General features: G+C 40.1%; 1 protein-coding gene across 1 annotated transcript in view; it reads left to right on the forward strand.

Moving 5' to 3' along the window:
* Positions 1-692: 692 nt before the first annotated feature.
* Positions 693-20,317, forward strand: part of TCAF1 (TRPM8 channel associated factor 1) — a 55,749-nt gene continuing 36,124 nt past the window's right edge. The window contains exon 1 of the mRNA XM_047763294.1: positions 693-849. The gene's annotated coding sequence lies outside the window, so the exon portion shown is untranslated. The remainder of the gene's footprint in view (positions 850-20,317) is intronic.

The raw sequence follows: 20,317 nt of genomic DNA on the forward strand, positions 1-20,317 counted from the left end.
TGGACTTGTGACCTACAGAGCTACAAAGGAATGAATGTGTCATTTCAAGCTACTAAGTTTGGGGCCACTTGTTAAGGCCGCCCATAGGAAAGGAGCGTGCTCCCCAGCTGGTTAGTCAGGATGTGAGGATGGCTTCAGAGTCCAGACTGTCAGCAGCCGCGCCTTTTTTCTCCTGCCCAATATCTGTCTCCTATTTGCTGACTAGCACAACATTTGAACCCCTTCCTGTTTGATTTGGTTTATAAAACAATGCATGGGATATTTTAAAATAATGCAGTGGTCATGAAAATATCAACAGCGGCTTCTTCACTCTGAGCCCCTCCCCTTACGGATGCAATGTGAGATGTTCTTATATAAGAATGTAGCCATACCCTCCGTTTTACTGTAACTTCATTCTTCTAATTAAAAACCTGTCTAGGACCCACGGATTTGACTCGTCTTTGGAAACAATTACGCAGTATCTTGAAGTCTATTATTATTTGCAATGGCTCATTTGTCCATAGTCTAACGGATTTCTTTCTCGACAAAGTGCCCTGCCCTACTCCCAGGGCGGGGGCTGGGGTCTCCATCCTGGAATTAGGGCGGCTTCTTCTCATAGAAATTGACACAAAGCGAGGCCTCTGAGGTCTGGGGACAGCCAGCCAGGCTCCGCCCCAACTGCTGCGGGCACCAATCAGATCCCGAGGCCGCCCCCTCTCTGTCCCCCTGTCCTTTCCACGTCCCCAGACTCGGACTGCCGCCCAGTCCCTTTTGGCCCGAGGAGTTCCTGCCCCTTGGGAACTGCTGCGGCCCCTTCGTAGCCAGGGCACCCTGCCTCCGACCCGCGGTGCGAGAAGAGTGGGGCTCGGGGTGAGTAGGGGTCCATGACGGGTGGTGGACAGGAGAGGCCTGGCGGTGCGCGGGTGGCCCGGCGGGAAGACGAGCCAACGTGGGGGATGCCGATGCCCCGGAGTGTGTGTGTCTGGGGTCCGCGAAGCGTGGGGACGGATGCGAGGACTTTGCGCTCCCTGCGGGGCAGGCGGCAGCCGAGTGCGGTGGAGGATGGCTTGCTGTTTACTTATCACACCCTTCCCTAGGGTCTCCCTGCGGCTCCGTCTCTGTTTTCTTCCTGCTGCATTATTCGTACACCCTTCGCTTGTCTGGAGGGACAGGACCCCCTGTGATCTAGTGCTGTTTTTTGTGCTCTGCAGGGAGCCATCGAGATCTGAGCTGAAAGGAACCGTGGAGGTGATGTCATTTCACCTCCTGGGGACTTGCTCCTGAATTCTTTGGGGGTAGCTGGCTTCTGCAGAACCAACCCCCACCCCCGCCCCCACCCCAGGCCCCAAGGAACAGCCTTCTCCTCTCCAAGGGCGGAGGGGTGAGGGGGGCGGTCTGAGTGTGTCTGCGATGGGGAAGGAAGGGGCGAGGTGCGGGAGAGTGGGTGCGGGGAATCTGGCAGTCTGCTTAGTCTGCAGTGCATATGGCTTCAGGCAATGAGTGCTGGACTGAACAGTTCCCAGGTAAACAAGCCCCCGAGCTGGCCAGTGAGTTGGCTTAACCTGTAAGGAAGGAGGAGGGGGATGGGCTGGGGGTTTGGGATGGAAATCCTATCAAATTGGGCTGTGATGATCTTTGCAAAACCATAAATGTAATAAATTCATTGAGAAAAACAACAACAACCCGCAATGAAGGGGGAAAGCCTTACATATAGGAGAAAAAGATTTACAAATCGTGGAAACTTCTTGGAAGCAATGCAGGTCTAATGACTTATAGGACAGAATGTATTTGTTTAGCTAACCAAAATATCTAAACCCCAAAATATTTGTGAATTGATTTCATATCAAAACTTGGCGGAGTTCCCGTCGTGGCGCAGTGGTTAACGAATCCGACTAGGAACAATGTGGTTTCGTGTTCGATCCCTGGCCTTGCTCAGTGGGTTAAGGATCCGGCGTTGCCCGTGAACTGTGGTGTAGGTTGCAGACGCGGCTCCGATGCCACGTTGCTGTGGCTCTGGCGTAGGCCAGCGGCTACAGCTCCGATTAGACCCCTAGCCTGGGAACCTCCATATGCCGCAGGTGCGGCCCTGGAAATGGCAAAAAGACAAAAAAAGACAAAACAAAAACAAAAACAAAAAAAACCTTTGCTTTCTTTCTTCCTTTGGTGTGAACTTTTAAATTTCCTAATAAAAAATACGTAAAACATTTAAGGATAATAAAGTGAGCGCCTATCTCCTAGATCAAGAAATAGGGCATTGCAGTACATTTAGAAGCCCTTCTGTGTCCTGCGTCATACCCATTCTTCTCTCTTGGCTGAGAAGTAACATCTGTCCTGATTTTTTTTTTCTGTTTTTGCTCCTTTTTAGGGCCACACCTGTGGCATCTGGAATTTCCCAGGCTAGGTGTTGAATTGGAGCTTCAGCTGAAAGCCTATACCACAGCCACAGCAACACCATATCCTTAACCCACTGAGCGGAGCCAGGAATCAAACCTGCATCTTCATGGATATTAGCTGGCTTCCTAACTTGCTTAGCCACAAAGGGAACTCCCTGATTTTTTTGCATTAATCATTGCCTTACTTTCCAAAAATTTATACGTGTGTGTGCATGGGTATGTTGATTTTTCCTATTTTTTACTTTCATATTAACAGCATTCTACTGTACATATTCTTAAGTGTTTGAGCTTCACCTCTATTGATTTCTTCATTTTCACTGATTATGGTTTGAGGCTACTGCAGATTATCCATTCTACAAATGGGTTGTTGCCAGTTTGGGATTTGTACTAGTTATCTATTATTGTGTAACAGATTACCCCAACACTTAGCAGCTTAAAACAAAATGAACCCAAAAAAACCTATCATCTCACAGTTTCAAGTCACGAATCCGGGAGGAGCTTTGCTGGGAGTCTGACTCAGTATCTCTCACAGGCTTCCAGCAAGGTACTCACTGGAGCTATACAGTCATTTCAAGGGTGGAGGGAACCCCTTTCAAGCTCACTCACGTGACTTGTGGCGGGCCTCTTGGCTTCCCTGGCTCTGGTTGGACACATTAGCTCTTTGCCACATGCTCTTCTATGTAGGAACGAGTCACAACATGGCAGCTTGTTTCCATCAGCGTGAAGCCTTGGCGGAGAGAAAGGCAAAAGCCAGAGTCTCTTTGTAACCAAATCTCAAAAGTGACATTCCATCATTTTTGCCATCTTCTGTTCATTAGAAATAAGTCACCAGTTCCAGCCCACACTCAAAGGAAAGGGTTACACAAGACCATGAATTTCTAGAGTCAGGGATTATTGGGAGGCATTTTAAAGGCTTGCTACTACAGAGGATATTAGCAAATAAAATCCTCTATCGTGTACATGCCTTCTGGTTCACATGCACAAGGGAACTCTGGTTCCTCCCAGTATACACCCAGGTGTAGAATGACTGGGTTATAAGATTTGTGTATTGGAGTTCCCGTCATGGCTCAGTGGTTAACGAATCCGACTAGGAACCATGAGGCTGCGAGTTTGATCCCTGGCCTCGCTCAGTGGGTTAAGGATCCGGCATTGCCCTGAGCTGTGGTGTAGGTCGCAGACGCGGCTTGGATCCCGCGTTGCTGTGGCTCTGGCGTAGGCCGGTGGCTACAGCTCTGATTGGACCCCTACCTGGGAACCTCCATATGCTGCATATGTGGCCCTAGAAAAAGACCAAAAAAAAAAAAAAAGATTTGTGTATCTTCAAACTTATTAGGTTATTTCTAAACTGCTTCCAAAGTATTGAGCAAGTTTATACTCTCCCGTGTAGATGAGTTAACTGCTACTCTACATACTTATAACGTAGTGTATCAAGTTTCATTTTTAGCCAGCCTAGCACACATGAAGTAACACTCCATTTTTATTTTAATTAGCTTTCATCTGATAAGTGATGAAGTTGACCATATTTTTGTATAAAGATGAGCTATTGTCCTTTCTCTCTGAGAAATTCTGCTTCTTGTCTTTATTTTCATACTGTGTTATTTGTCCTGTTCTTATTGTCTCATTGGAATGCTTTTTTTTTTTTTGTCTTTTGTCTTTTGTCTTTTGTTGTTGTTGTTGTTGCTATTTCTTGGGCCGCTCCTGTGGCATATGGAGGTTCCCAGGCTAGGGGTTGAATCGGAGCTGTAGCCATCGGCCTACACCAGAGCCACAGCAACGCGGGATCCGAGTCGCGTCTGCAACCTACACCACAGCTCACGGCAACGCCGGATCGTTAACCCACTGAGCAAGGGCAGGGACCGAACCCGCAACCTCATGGTTCCTAGTCGGATTCGTTAACCACTGCGCCACGATGGGAACTCCCTGGAATGCTTTTTTAATGTAATTTGGATGCTAATCAACCCTTGTTAACTACTTTTTTTTGAACATTAATTTAGAAAGGCCTTTATTTTTTGACCCAGCCACACATACATGTATACATTCTTTTTTCTCCCATTATCATGCTCTATCATAAGTGACCAGACATAGTTCCCAGTGCTACACAGCATGATCCCATTGCTTATCCATTCCAAAGGCAATAGTTTGCATCTATTAACCCCCAATTCCCAGGCCCTCCCACTCCCTCCCCTTCCCACTTGGCAACCACAAGTCTGTTCCCCATGTCCATGATTTTTTACCACATATCAGATTCCAGATATAAGTGATATCATATGGTATTTGTCTTTCTCTTTCTGACTTACTTCACTCAGGATGAGAGTCTCTAGTTCCAACCACGTTGATGCAAATGGCATTATTTTGTTCTTTTTATGGTTGAGTAGTATTCCATTGTGCATATATACCACATCTTCCTAATCCAGTCATCTGTTGATGGATATTTGGGTTGTTTCCATGTCTTGACTGTTGTGAATAATGCTGCAACAAACATGTGGGTGCATGTGTCTTTTTCAAGGAAAGTTTGTCTGGATATATGCCCAAGAGTGGGACTGCAGGGTCATATGGAAGTTATACGTATAGATTTCTAAGGTATTTCCAAACTGTCCTCCATAGTGGCTGTACCAGTTTATATTCCCACCAACAGTGCAGGAGGGTTCCCTTTTCTCCACACCCCCTCCAGCATTTGTTATTTGTGGACTTATTAATGATGGCCATTCTGACTGGTGTGAGGTGGTACCTCATGGTAGTTTGATTCGCATTTCTCTAATAATCAGGGATATTGAGAATTTTTTCATGTGCTCGTTGGCCATCTGTCCATATTCCTTGGAAGATGGGTTGTTGGCTTTTTTGCTGTTGAGTTGTATAAGTTCTTTGTATATTTTAGAGATGAAGCCCTTGTCAGTTGCATAGTTTGAAACTATTTTCTCCATTTCTGTAAGTTGTCTTTTTGTTTTCTTTTTGGTTTCCTTTGCTGTGCAAAAGCTTTTCAGTTTGATGAGGTCCCATTGGTTTATTTTTGCTCTTATTTCCGTTGCTTTGGGAGACTGACCTATGAAAATCTTTGTAAGGTTGATATCAGAATGTTTTGCCTATATTCTCTTTCAGGAGTTTGATGGTGTCCTGACTTACGTTTAAGTCTTTAAGCCATTTTGAGTTAATTTCTGTGCATGGTGTGAAGGTATGTTCCAGTTTCATTGATTTACCAGCAGCTGTCCAGTTTTCCCAGCACCACTTCCTGAAAAGACTGTCTTTTCCCCATTTTGTATTCTTGCTGCCTTTGTTGATGATTAATTGACCATGGGTGCCTGGGTTTATTTCTGGGTTCTCTATTCTGTTCCATTGGTCTGTATGTCTGTTTTGGTACCGGTACCACACTGTCTTGATGACTGTGGCTCTGTAACATTGCCTGAAGTCTGGGAGAGTTATGCCTCCTGCTTTGTTTTTGTTTCTCAGAATTGCTTTGGCAATTCTGGGTCTTTTGTGGTTCCATATAAATTTTTGTATTGTTTGTTCTAGTTCTGTGAGAAATGTCATGGGTAATTTGATAGGGATTGCATTGAATCTGTTGAATTGCTTTGGGTAGTACGACCATTTTTGCAATGTTAATTTTTCCCACCCAGGAGCATGGAATATCTTTCCATTTCTTTGAATCCTCTTTAATTTTCTTGATTAATGTTTTATAGCTTTTAGCATATAAGTCCTTTACCTCCTTGGTCAGGTTTATTCCCAGGTATTTGATTTTGTGAGGTCCAATTTTAAAAGGTATTGTATTTTTTTATTCCTTTTCTAATATTTCATTGTTAATATATGGAAATGCAACTGATATCTGAATATTAATCTTACATCCTGCTACTTTGCTGAATTTGTTTATCAGTTCGAGTAGTTTTGGGTTGAGTCCTTAGGTTTTCTATATATAGTATGTCATTTGCATACAGTCACAATTTTACCTCTTCTCTTCCAATGTGGATACCTTTTATTTCTTTTGTTTGACTGCTGTGGCTAGGACTTCCAATACTCTGTTGAATAACAGTGGTGAGAATGGGCATCCTTGTCTTGTTCCAGATTTTAGTGGGAAGGCTTTAAATGAGATCCTGCTCTGTAGCACTATGTCTAGTCCCTTATGATAGAGCATGATAATGGGAGAAAAAAGAATGTATACATGCATGTGCAGCTGGGTCACCATGCTGTATAGTAGAAAAAAAAAACAATGTATTGGGGAAATTATAAAAAAATTTCTTTTTTTATTTATTTTTTTCCCACTGTACATCAAGGGGATCAAGTTATCCTTACATGTATACATTTTTTCTTTCAACCTTTCGTTCTGTTGCAATATGAGTATCTAGACATAGTTCTCAATGCTACTCAGCAGGATCTCCTTGTAAATCTATTCTAAGTTGGGTCTGATAAGCCCAGGCTCCTGATCCCTCCCACTCCCTCCCCCTCCCATCAGGCAGCCACAAGTCTCTTCTCCAAGTCCATGATTTTCTTTTCTAAGGAGAAGTTCATTTGTGCTTGGATATTAGATTACAGTTATAAGTGATATCACACGGTATTTGTTTTTGTCTTTCTGACTCATTTCACTCAGTATGAGAGTCTCTAGTTCCATCCATGTTGCTGCAAATGGCATGAGGTCATTCTATGGCTGAGGAGTATTCCATTGTGTATATATGCCACATCATCCTAATCCAATCATCTGTTGATGGACATTTGGGTTGTTTCCATGTCTCGGCTATTGTGAAAAGTGCTGCAATGAACATGCGGGTGCACGTGTCTCTTTTAAGTAGAGTTTTGTCCGGATAGATGCCCAAGATTGGGATTGCGGGGTCATATGGAAGTTCTATGTATAGATTTCTAAGGTATCTCCAAACTGTTCTCCATAGTGGCTGTACCAGTTTACATTCCCACCAACAGTGCAGGAGGGTTCCCTTTTCTCCACAGCCCCTCCAGCACTTGCTCTTTGTGGACTTATGAATGATGGCCATTCTGACTGGTATGAGGTGGTATCTCATGGTAGTTTTGATTTGCATTTCTCTTATAATCAGCAATGTTGAGCATTTTTTCATGTGTTTGCTGGCCATCTGCATATCTTCCTTAGAGAAGAGTCTATTCAGGTCTTTTGCCCATTTTCCCATTGGGTGATTGTCTTTTTTGCTGTTGAGTTGTACAAGTTGCTTATATATCCTAGAGATTAAGCCCTTGTCGGTTGCATCATTTGAAACTATTTTCTCCCATTCTGTAAGTTGTCTTTTTGTTTTCTTTTGGGTTTCCTTTGCTGTGCAAAAGCTTTTCAGTTTGATGAGGTCCCATGGGTTTATTTTTGCTCTAATTTCTATTGCTTTGGGAGACTGACCTGAGAAAATATTCATGAGGTTGATGTCTGAGTGTTTTGCCTATGTTTTCTTCTAGGAGTTTGATGGTGTCCTGTCGAATATTTAAGTCTTTCAGCCATTTGGAGTTTATTTTTGTGCATGGTGTGAGGGTGTGTTCTAGTTTCACTGCTTTGCATGCAGCTGTCCAGGTTTCCCAGCAATGCTTGCTGAATAGACTTTCTATTTCCCCTTTTATGTTCTTGCCTCCCTTGTCAAAGATTAATTGACCATAGGTGTCAGGGTTTATTTCCGGGTTCTCTATTCTGTTCCATTGGTCTGTCTGTCTGTTTTGATACCAGTACCACACTATTTTGATGACTGTGGCTTTGTAATAGTGCCTGAAGTCTGGGAGAGTTATGCCTCCTGCTTGGTTTTTGTTTCTCAGAATTGCTTTGGCGATTCTGGGTCTTTTGTTGTTCCATTCAAATTTTTTGATTGTTTGTTCTAGTTCTGTGAAAAATGTCATGAGTAATTTGATAGGGGTTGCATTGAATCTGTAGATTGCTTTGGGTAGTATGGCCAAATTTTTACAATATTGATTTTTCCAATCCATGAACATGGAATATCTTTCCATTTCTTTACATCTTCTTTGATTTCTTTGATTATAGTTTTATAGTTCTCAGCATATAAGTCCTTTACTTCCTTGGTCAGGTGTATTCCAAGGTATTTGATTTTGTGAGGTGCAATTTTAAAAGGTGTTGTATTTTTGTATTCCTTTTCTAATATTTCATTGCTGGTATACAGAGATGCGACTGACTTCTGAATGTTAACCTTATATCCTGCTGCTTTGCTGAATTCGTTGATCAGTTCAAGTAGTTTTTGGGTTGAGTCCTTAGGGTTTTCTATGTATAGTATCATGTTGTCTGTGTTCAGTGACAGTTTTATCTCTTCTCTTCCTATATGGATACTTTTATTTCTTTTGTTTGTCTAATTGCTGTGGCTAGGACTTCCAAAACTATGTTGAAGAGCAGTGGTGAGAGTGGGCATCCCTGTCTTGTTCCAAATTTGAGTGAGAAGGCCTTCAGTTTTTCCCCATTGAGTATTATATTTGCTGTGGGTTTATCATAAATGGCTTTGATTATGTTCAGGAATGTTCCCTCTATACCCACTTTGGTGAGGGTCTTGATCATGAATGGATGTTGGACTTTGTCAAATGCTTTTTCTGCGTCTATTGAGATGATCATATGATTTTTGACTTTTCTTTTGTTAATGTGGTGTATGACGTTGATTGATTTCCGTATGTTGAACCATCCTTGTGAACCTGGGATGAACCCTACCTGGTCATGGTGTATGATTTTTTTGATATGTTGTTGGATTCGGTTGGCTAAGATTTTGTTGAGAATTTTTGCATCTATATTCATCAAAGGTATTGGCTGATAGTTTTCTTTTTTGGTGGTATCTTTGTCTGGTTTTGGAATTAGGGTGATGGTGGCATCATAGAATGTCTTTGGGAGTATTCCTTCCTCTTCAAACTTTTGAAAGAGTTTAAGGAGGATGGGTACCAGTTCCTCTTTATATGTTTGATAGAATTCGCCTGTGAAGCCATCTGATCCTGGACTTTTATTTGTAGGGAGTGTTTTTATGACATCTTCAATTTCATTTCTAGTGATCGGTCTGTTCAGTTGGTCTGTTTCTTCTTGATTCACTTTTGGCAGGCTGTAAGATTCTAGAAAATTGTCCATTTCTTCCAGATTGTCAAATTCGTTGGCATATAGTTGTTCATCCTTGTTAACTACTTATACTGCAGATATCTGCTTTCAGGTTGGTGCTTAGCTTTTCTTTCAAAGTCTGTCTACTTCTGTCAATGACCTAACTTCCGAATTTCATTTCAATTTTATTATACTTTCCTCTGAAGTTTTTAAACTTTTGTATTTGGCAGTGCCTAAATCCACCTGGAAACGGATTGTTGTGCTATTTATTCCAAATGGCTAATCAGCTATCTCAGCACCAGTGATCTGCGTGAATCAAGTTTTTCACATATGTATGAATTTGTTTTAAGCTCCCTACTCTCTCATTATCTATTTGCCTAACTCCATACCAATACAAAATTGTTTTTAACTACTGGTGTTTTGTAATAAGGCTAAATCTCATAGGAAATATCCTCCAACCTCTTTATTCTAGTTCAAGAGTGTTTTAGCAATTCTTGGACCTTCGACCTTTCATATAAATATTTAAATAAACTTGTCAAGTTCTTCAAAACAGGAAACAAATAAGCAAAGAAAAAAACCTGCTGGAATTTTTATTGAAATTGCTTTAATTCTATATATCACTTTGAGGAGAAATGTCCTCTTCAAGATGTTAAATTTTTCCATCTATATACTTAGTATATAATGACATTTATTAGCTTACTGTTAATGTTTCTTTAATGTTTTATAATATTTTTCACTGTTTTCCTTTTGCTCATTTCTGTTAACTTTATTTCTAAGTACATTACAGTCTTACAGCTATTGTAAATAATTTATAAAAATTATATTTTGTAGCTTATTGTTTGTTGCTTATGTATGGAAATCCAATTGCCTTTTATATATTGATTATATATCAAGCTTGATAACTTCCATTAAAAATTCTCAATTTACCTATAGAATCAGATTTGCTGCAAAGGCAGTCGTATGATCTGAAAAGAATGACAGTATTTTTTCTTCCTTTCCATCCTTATACTTTTTTTTTTCCCTGTCTTATTGCATTGGCTAAGACCCCCAGTATGTATTCCAATTAAAAAAATATGTGTTAATGTAGAGAAGGGTGTCTTGTTTTATCCTTAAGATAATAAAGAAAAAGATTTCACTATATCAGCTTTAAATATCTCATTGATGATGGTTATTTTGTTCCATAATAAGAGAGTTTGGTTCTTCTTTTGGTAAGCACTTTTATTACAAGTAAATGTTTTATCGAATGTTTCTTCTGTGACTATTGATTTTCTCATATGATTTTAAGTATGTTAATATAGTGAGGTTTATTATTCAGCTTTTAATATTAAATCAACCTTACATTCCTGGAATAAACTCTCTGTGAGAAATATGTAATAACTTTTAGATATAGACATAAGGATAAGCATTAGATATTTGCATCTATATATGTGAATTGAAATTGGCCTGTAAATATTCTTTATGGTACTACCTCTGTTGTTAATATCATTTCGTAAAATAAGATAGGTAGTATTCTCATTATGCTATTCTCTGGAAGAATTTGTGCAAGACTGGAATTATCAAATTATTCAAATCACCAGTAAAACACCTTGGGTGTGGAGTTTAGTTTGTCAGAAGATATTAAACATGTTGGTCCAATTACTTTAAGAATTATAGGCCTATTTAGATTTTTTTTTAAATGAAATCAGTTTTTATAAATTGTATTCTCTAAGGTATTTAACCATTTCATATAAATATATATACTCAAAATTAATAGAACAAAATTTTTCACAATATTTTCTCATTATCTGTTTAAATATCTTCATCATTTATTATTTTGACCCCCTTTTCATTAATAATGTGTGTATATTTTCTTTCTCTTTTTGGTTTGATTAATTTTGCCCAGACTTGGACTACTTTATTAGCTCTTTCACATACGTACACCAAAAAACCATCTCTGTTTCCTTCATTGTTAATTATTTTATTACTTCTTCCTGCCTTATTTGAGTGTTTTTGTTATTTTCTAAGCTCTTAAGACATATACACAGAGTTCCTGTTGTGGTTCAGTGGATTAAGAACCTGACAGACATAGAGTCTGTGAGGATGTGGGTTCGATCCCTAGCCTCTCTTGGTGGGTTAAGGACCCAGCAAGCTGCAGTGTACGTCACAGTTGTGGCTTGGCTCCCGAGTTGCTGTGGCCATGGCATAGGCCTGCAACTGCAGCTCCGGTTTGACCCCTTGCCTGGGAACTTCCATATCTACAGGTATAGCCGTAAAAAGAAAATTTTTTAAAAAAGATATGTGCTTAACTCATTAATTTTGAGCTATTCTTCTTACATAAACTTTTCAGGCTATAAGTTTGTGTCACTGATCTTTAGCTATAACTCACACGATTTGACATGAATATTTTGCTATCATGCTCTAAATATTTATCATTTCCATTATAGTTTCTTATTTGAGCCATGAAGTTTTTAAAAAAATGTGTTTTAATTTCCAGCCACTCACATAAAGAATTTTTTATTATCTTCTAGTAAATGTTGACTAGCTAATTTATAATTAATTCAGAGAATATATGATGCATTTCTTTCGGATGCATTAAAGCATATAACCTAGCATGTAGTTTTATTTGTATGCTTGAAATAATGTATAGTCTCTAATTATATAACATCCTATATTATCATTAAAACAAGTGTGTTATTTATGCAATACAGATTTGCCCATCTTCACCAATCTTTTATCTGCTTGAATTATTAATCGCAAAAAATAGTTACATTAAAATCTCTCACTATAATGGTGGATTTTGAAATTTCTCATTGTAAATCTCTTTATTTTTACTTTATATATTTTGAGGCAATATTGTTAGGGAATTGAAATGAAGTTTTTATCATAATGTAGGAATGTAAAATACAATGGCTACCTCTTAATGTTTTTTGTTTTGCATTCATAATTTGTTCTTAAATCATTAAATCAAAGTTTTCTTTTTTTTGTATTTAAAAAATTACTTTTGTTTTCCATTACTTTTAGAATATAATTTACATTATTTAAAAATGTAAAAGAAACAGTAAACTCTGTTTTTTAGGAATTTTTTTTCACGCAGGAATTCATGTCTCTTTAATCCAGACATTAATGATTTATTTTCTCTTTAATAATATATATATACATATATTTTAAGTAGAAAAGCAAAAGGAGAATGGTTTCAACAGAGAACTATATCAGCATATACAAACAGATTATAGGGAAAATATGTTTTTCTAAGAATAGGACACATTAGCTATTTTTTTAACTATCTAATATTGTCTCAGCTTTCACCACCAATACATTTTGCCTAATTTACCAGAGCAATGTGTGTGTGTGTGTGTGTGTGTGTGTGTGTGTGTGTGTGTGTGTGTGTGTGTTATGGTCAAGAGGTATATACATAGGTATACACCAAGGGGTACATTCTTTTGTAATTTTAATTTAATTTAATTTAATTTAAAAAATTTTTCTGAAGTATAGTTGATTTACCATGTTGTGTTCATTTTTGTTGTAGAGCAAAATAATTCAAATAATTTTATATATAATTTTTCATATTCTTTTCCATTATGGTTTATCATTGGATATTCAATACAGTTCCCTGTGCTATACAGTTGGGCCTTATTGCTTATCCAGGTATGATAATTTGCATCTGCCAGTCTCAAACTCTCAATCCTTCCCTCCCCCACACCCCCTTTTCTTTGGCAGCCACAAGTCTGTTCTCTACATCTGTGAGTCTGTTTCTGTTTCATAGATATGTTCATTTGTGTCATATTTTAGATTCCACATATAAGTGGTATATGGCATTTGTCTTTCTCTTTCTGACTTCACTTAGCATGATGGCAGTATTTCATTCTTTTTTATGACTGAGTAATATATCATTGTGTGTGCGCGCGCGTGCGTGTGTGTGTGTACATACATACTCCACATCTTTATCCATTTGCCTGTTGGTGGACGTTTAGGTTGTTTCTATGTCTTGGATATTTTAAATAGTGTTGCTAAGAACATTAGGGTGCAGGTATCTTTTCAAACTATAATTTTGTCTGGATGTATGCCCAGGAGTGGGATTACTGGATCATACGGCAACTCTATTTTTAGTTTTTTTGAGGAACCTCTATTCTGTTTTCCATAGTGGCTGCACCAATTTGCATTCCTACCAACAGTGCTGGAGGGTTCCCTTTTCTCCAAACCCTCTGCAGCATTGTTATCTGTAGACTTTTATTTTTTTTAATGATTTTTATTTTTTCCATCATGGCTGGTTTACAGTGTTCTGCCATTTCCTACTGTACAGCAGGGTGACCCAGTTACACTTACAGGTACACATTCTATTTTCTCACATTATCATGCTTCATCATAAGTGACTAGACATAGTTCCCAGGGCTATACAGCAGGGTCTCATTGCTTATCCATTCCAAAGGCAATAGTTTGCATCTATTAACCCCAGATTCCCAGTCCATTCCCACTCCCAGATAAATGAAGTAAACACCAATCAAGAAAACTAAGAAAAATCAAAGTTTTCATGATTGGTGGTTACTTCATTTGTCTTTCTTTTATCCTTTGCTTTATAGCTTTCTTTCTAACCCTCTATTTTATTTGTTTATTTATTTTGCTTTTTAGGGCCACACGAGTGGCATATGGCAAGTTCCCAGGCTAGGGGGTCAAATGGAAGCTACAGCCGCTGGCCTACACCACAGCCACGGCAATGCCAGATCCAAGCCATGTCTGTGACATACACCACAGCTCATGGCAACACCAGATCCTTAAACCACTGAGCGAGGCTGGGGATCGATGCCGCATCCTCATGGATCCTAGTTGGGTTTGTCACCTGCTGAGCCCTGAAGGGAACTCCCTATATTTTAAATATATGTCATTAACTTATCTGTATTTTTTAAAGTCCTAGTTTTTTTTAAATTATTGCTTGACAATTTATAACTTATCATTGAATAATTCAGTCCGGTTATATTTACTGTAACTAGTAATACAATTAGATTTATTTCTACCATCTCATTATTTGCTTTTAATTTTTTCTACTTTATCTCTCTCTTTCATTCCTCTTCACTCTTTTTTTGCCTTTGTTTGCCCACATCACTCCTCCTCTTATTTGGAAGTTACATGTTCTAATGTTGTAGGTCAAATGTTTTAGCAGAAACTCTAGTCTTGAAGCACACATAACTCGTAACATTTATTGCGTGTAATCAACAAATAAAACTTGCATGTATCTAAGGTGTCCAATGGGATGTTTTGATATATGTACACACTGTGAAATGATTACCACGTCAAGCTAATTAGCATACCGGTCACCTCACATAGTTTAACTTGTTTGGTAAGAACAATCGAGATCTACTATCTTAGCATATTTCAAGTACATAAAGCAATATTATTAACTATAGTCAATGTGCTACCCGTTAGATCGCCAGAATTTAGCCTGCACGTCTGAAACTTTGCAAACTTTGATCAGTATTTCCCCACGTCCAACCTCTCCCCAGCTCCTAGTAGCCACCATGCTACTCACTGCTTCTATGAGTTCAATTTTTTGAGAGTCCACACAAGTGTGATTGTACAGCATTCCGGTCATACATGTAAGTGTGGTTATATGGTCTTTTTCTGTACGAATTATTTCAAAACCCAGTGTAACACCCTCGAGGTTCATCTGGGTTGTTACAAATGGCCAGATTTCCTTCTTTTTTTTTTTTTTGTCTTTTGTCTTTTTTGTTGTTGTTGTTGCTATTTCTTGGGCCGCTCCCGAGGCATATGGAGGTTCCCAGGCTAGGGGTCGAATCGGAGCTGTAGCCACAGGCCTACGCCAGAGCCACAGCAACGCGGGATCCGAGCCGCATCTGCAACCTACACCACAGCTCACGGCAACGCCGGATCGTTAACCCACTGAGCAAGGGCAGGGACCGAACCCGCAACCTCATTTAACCACTGCGCCACGACGGGAACTCCAGGATTTCCTTCTTTTTAACGGCTAAATAAATTCCATTGTGTGTGTGTGTGTGTGTGTGTGTGTGTGTGTGTTGCAGTTCACCAGTTCTGTGGTTATTTGTGTCTAATATGCTGTTACAGCCAAATATTGGATTCCTGATTTCTTGCTGTTGAGTTGCTTGTGTTCATTATGTATTTTGGATATTATTATTATTATTATTATTATTTTGGTCTTTTTGCCATTTCTTGGGCCGCTCCCGCGGCATATGGAGGTTCCCAGGCTAGGGGTCCAATCGGAGTTGTAGCTGCCGGCCTACATCAGAGCCGCAGCAACGCGGGATCCAAGCCGCGTCTGCAACCGACACCACAGCTCACGGCAACGCCGGATCCTTAACCCACGGAGCAAGGCCAGGGATCGAACCCACAACCTCATGGTTCCTAGTCGGATTCGTTAACCACTGCGCCACGACGGGAACGCCTATATTTTGGATATTATTAACTCCTTCTTGGATGTATAGTTTGTAAATATTTCCCTCCATTCTGTAGGTTGTCCCTTTACGCTGTTGTTTCCTTCACCGTGAAGATTCTGAGTGGTTTGATACAGTCCTGCTTATTTACTTCTGCTTTTGTTGCCTTGCTTTGGGGGGTCATATGCAAAATTGTATTGCCCAGCCCAGTGTTAGTCATTTTTGGCGTGTTTTCCCCTCGTAGCTTTAGAGTTTCAGGTCTTATGTTTAAGTCCTTAATACATTTTGAGTTGCTTTTTGGGTATGGCGTGGGAGAAGTGTTCAATTTCATTTTTCTGCACGTGGACATCCAATTATTGCAACATGATTTAATGAAGAGACTGTCCTTTCACTATTGTGTGTTCTTTGCACATTTCCCAAAGATCACTTGAATGTATGGTTACAGGATACAAAATCTACTTACAAAAATTGGTTTTGTTTCGGTATACTCACAGCAATTTAGCAATTTCCGAAAAGGGAAATTAAAAAATAATAATAATCTCATCTCAAATAGCATCAAAAGGAGTTCCCGTGCTGCCTCAGTGGTTAACGAACCCAACTAGCATCCATAAGGACACGGGTTTGATCCCTGGCCTCGCTCAGTGGGTTCAGGATCTGGCGTTGCCGTGAGTTGTGGTGTTGGTTGCAGATGCAGTTTGGATCCCATGTTGCTGTGGCTGTGGTGTAGGCTGGCAGCTACAGCTCTGATTCAACTGCTAGCCTGGGAACCTCCGTATGCCACAGGTGTGGCCCTAAAAAGACAAAAGACAAAGAAATAAATACATAAAAATAAAATAGCATCAAAACAGTTTAACCAAAGAGATAAAAGATCTGTACATCAAAAACTATAAAACACTGATGAAAGGAATTGAAGGCAGAAATAAATAAAAAGATATTCTGTGCATGGATTGCAAGAATTAATAATGTTAACATTTCTCTTCAGATGTGTATATAGAAAAGCTTAATAAACAAATTTATTCATCAGCAAACAGAGAAATCTGCAAACACAGACAGTGTGACTTCTTTCTTTCCATTTTGGATTGCATTAGTTTTCTTTCTTTCCTCATTGCTCTAAGTAGAACTTCTAGTGCTGTGTTGAGAAAAAAATGAGACGGGCACCCCTTGTCTTGTCCCTGATCCTAGAGAAGAAGCTTCTGGCCTTTCCTGCTTGAGTATGAGGGGAGCTGTAGGCTTGTCACACATGGCTTTTATCATGCTGGGGTCGGTCCGTCCCTTCTACATCCAATTTGTTGAGTTTTTGTCAGGAAAGGAGGTTGTATTTTGTCAAATGCTTTTCTGCATCTGCTAAGATGATTTTATCCTTCTTTTGCTAATGTAGGAGCACATTTATTGGTTTGCACATGTTGAATCATCCTTGTATCGCTGGAATAAATCCCACCTGATCTTGGCGTATGATTCTTTTAATGTCGTGCTGAATTCCCTTTGGTGAATTCGGTTTGCATCCATGTTTATCAGGGATAATGGCCTGTAATTTTCTTTCCCTGTAGTCTCCTTGTCTGACTGTGGTACCAACGGATGGGTAAGGCTCAGACAATGCAGTAACTTTAAAATAGGGTATCTGCTTTAATCCCCATCTTGTTACTGTGCTATTGTTATATTTTATATGCTTTAATTTTTTTTTTTTTTAATTTTAGGGCCGCACCCGTGGCATATGGAAGTCCCCAGGCTAGGGGCCAAATCAGAGCAGCAGCTGCCAGGCTACAGCAACTCCAGATCCGAGCCACGTCTGTGACCTTCACCACAGCTCACAGAAATGCCAGATCCTTAACCCGCTGAGCGAGGCCAGGGATCGGACCTACTTCCTTCCTACTACCAGCCGGAATTGTTACTGCTGAGCCACGACAGGAACTCCTTATGTGCTTTTATATCCCACACGATATATTTGTTTAATTAAATAGTCAGTATTAACTGGTAGTTGCTCATGTATTTACTCTTTCAGTATTCTCAATTCTTAGTTATGTATGTCCATCTGGGATCAGTTTTCTTAATTTGGAAGTACCTTTTTTAGTTTTTACACCGCATCGCTAACAAATTCTCTCAGCTTTTGTTTATCTAAAATTGTCTTTATTTTGCTTTAATTTTTTGAGGAATATTTTTGCTGTACTTAAAGTTTTAGATTGGCTTATTACCTTCTTCTTCTTCTTTTTTTTTTTTTTTTGTCTTTTTGCTATTTCTTGGGCCGCTCCCTCGGCATATGGAGGTTCCCAGGCTAGGGGTCGAATCAGAGCTGTGGCCACTGGCCCACGCCAGAGCCACAGCAACGCGGGATCTGAGCCGCGTCTGCAACCTACACCACAGCTCACGGCAACGCCGGATCGTCAACCCACTGAGCAAGCGCAGGGATCGAACCCGCAACCTCATGGTTCCTAGTCGGATTCCTTAACCACTGCGCCACGACGGGAACTCCCTTCTTTTTTTTTTTTTTGAAGCAGTACCATTGTGTCCTGGTTTCCATCATTTCTTTTGAAAAGGCAGATGTGGAGTTCAGCAGTTAACAAACCCAACTAGCATCCATAAGGACACAGGTTCGATCCCTGGCCTCGCTCAGTGGGTGAGGGATCCAGCATTGCCTTGAGCTGTGGTGTAGGTTGCAGATGCGGCTTGGATCTGTCGTTGTTGTGGTTATGGTGTAGGCCGGCAGCTGTAGCTCCAATTCGACCCTTACCCTGGGAACCTCCATGTGCCTCGGATGCGGCACTAAAAAAAAAAGAAAGAAAGAAAGAAAGAAAAGGCAGATGTATTACTGTTCCTCTGAATGAAAAGTATCCTTTATTTCTTGCTGCGGTTCAGATTTCCTCTCTGAATTTAAATGTGCCTAGGTGTAGTTTTCTTTGTATTTATTCTGCTTAGGGAATTTCTGGGGGTATTTTGGGGGGAGTTTGATGATCTCTTTCAGATAATTTTCAGTCATTATTAATGTATTGCTGTTTTATCATGACTTTCTACTATGTCTCATAATTCTTGTTATAGTCTTTTTATATCTTTTTATCTCCTTATGTATCATCCTTTCTTCTCCTTGTGTGTTAGTTTTTGGAAACTTTCTGCTGTTCCTCGTTGCAGTTCACCAGTTCTGTGGTTAATTGTGTCTAATACACTGTTATATCCAACTATTAGATTCCTGATTTCAATGATTATTTTTTACTTCTAAAATTTCCATTTTAATATTTTACGTGTTTTAATTCTATACTGGAATTCTCCAGCATGTCTCTTATTTAATCACGGTTAATTTTAAAGTTGGTCCATGTGTAAGGACTCAAATGTCTTAAGCACTTGTGAGTCTGTCTATTTTTTGGTTTCTCTTGAGTTCTTAAAATTTGTCCTTATTTTTAATCCTCCTTCTAAATATTCCTTTTTGGCCATGCCTGCAGTATGTGGAAGTTTCTGGGCCAGGGATCAAACCCAAGCCACAGCAGCGACCCAAGCTGCTGTAATGACGATCCTGGATCCTTAACCCACTGCGCCCCAAGGGAACTCCTCCTTCTAAATTTGCGATTGGATGCAGGGCATCATGAATGAAAAATCAAAAAGTTCTGATTGATGTTACTGTTTTTCAAAAAGGATTTTGGCAGAGGATGGGGGACAGATAAAGTACCAGCAGAGTCCTTTCACACTATCAAAGGTTAGCTTTACGCTTTCTTGACGCCAGTCTATTTCAGGTTGTTCCTTTATCCAAGAACAGAGACCTCGCTTCTCAGGCATGATTCTTATCCCTCTGCCATCCATTTTCTCATGTCTCAGTTGAAAGCAGGGTGTTAATAAGAATCATTTCCTTCGGTGGCACTTGACCTCCACATTCCCACACTATTACAGCTACTGAAATGACGGCTCAATGGATTGACATATGAGCTAAGATTTTCTGCACGTGTTTTGGGTCTCCCCATGCATGCGTGGTTTAGGAGTCAGCCAGTGACTTAAGGAAATTTGTACATAGATTTTTCGGTTCCTTTCGCTGAAGTTTCTTATCTCATATTTTGTCCTTTGAGTGTGGTAATCTTGAGCCAGTGAGACTGACACTTCCTACTTGGCCTGTTATCCTGCACTGTGAGCTGGGAATGTCCCAAAGGGTAAAGCCATAGTGAATGTGCAGCTCAGGTTCTGTATTTTCCTTCCCTCAGGATTACAGCTTCTCAAGTCCTGCTTATGTTGTTTGCTCTTCAGAGGTTTCCTTGTTTCCTCTACTGGGTCTAGCTCTTGCTGTTTTGTTTTTTGTCTTTTTGCCTTTTCTAGGGCCGCTCCCGCGGCATATGGAGGTTCCCAGGCTAGGGGTCGAATCAGAGCTGTAGCCACCGGCCTACACCACGGCCACAGCAATGCAGGATCCGAGCCGCGTCTGCAACCTACACCACAGCTCACAGCAACGCCAGATCGTTAACCTACTGAGCAAGGCCAGGGATCGAACCCACAACCTCATAGTTCCTAGTGGGATTCATTAACCCCTGCACCACGACGGGAACTCCTAGCTCTTGCTGTTTTTAGTGGAGTTCCAAACAAGGTAT

This window comes from Phacochoerus africanus, chromosome 16, assembly GCF_016906955.1.
Source record: "Phacochoerus africanus isolate WHEZ1 chromosome 16, ROS_Pafr_v1, whole genome shotgun sequence".
Classification (NCBI taxonomy): Eukaryota; Metazoa; Chordata; class Mammalia; order Artiodactyla; family Suidae; genus Phacochoerus; species Phacochoerus africanus.